A 469-nucleotide genomic window follows, 5' to 3' on the forward strand; every position below is an offset into this window, starting at 1 on the left:
AGCAAAGATGGCAGCCCCCAGAGGGGTCTCCACGTGGTGGCAAGTAAACATATCTAAAGTCTGGCAAACCCAGTCTTCAAAAGACTCAAAAATAGGCCAAAAAACACACGGTCTCAACGGCTCTCTTGGTCATTCATACATACAATATTTAATTAATTTATTTATACTTCTTTCTTTTCTGGGGCCCTATTCATGCCAGTTTTGAATCATTATTCCTAACGGATTCTCCGGAGGTATGTCTGGTAACTTGCTCCCTTCATTTTGGTAATGGGTCTTGGACTCGCTCAGACCCATTCTGGAATTTTTCCTTGGCAATTCCTACAGCCCTTGATTGCCCGAACAGGACTGCCTTGCAGGGGGTTTCAGACCAATCATCCACCCGTGAATACTAACAGGCTCCTGCACACCAGGCAACCGAATACAGGAATTTTACTGTGGCAATTCCTACAGCCCCTGATTGCCCTACCGA

Source organism: Acanthisitta chloris, unplaced genomic scaffold, assembly GCF_000695815.1.
Source record: "Acanthisitta chloris isolate BGI_N310 unplaced genomic scaffold, ASM69581v1 scaffold4410, whole genome shotgun sequence".
Lineage (NCBI taxonomy): Eukaryota > Metazoa > Chordata > Aves > Passeriformes > Acanthisittidae > Acanthisitta > Acanthisitta chloris.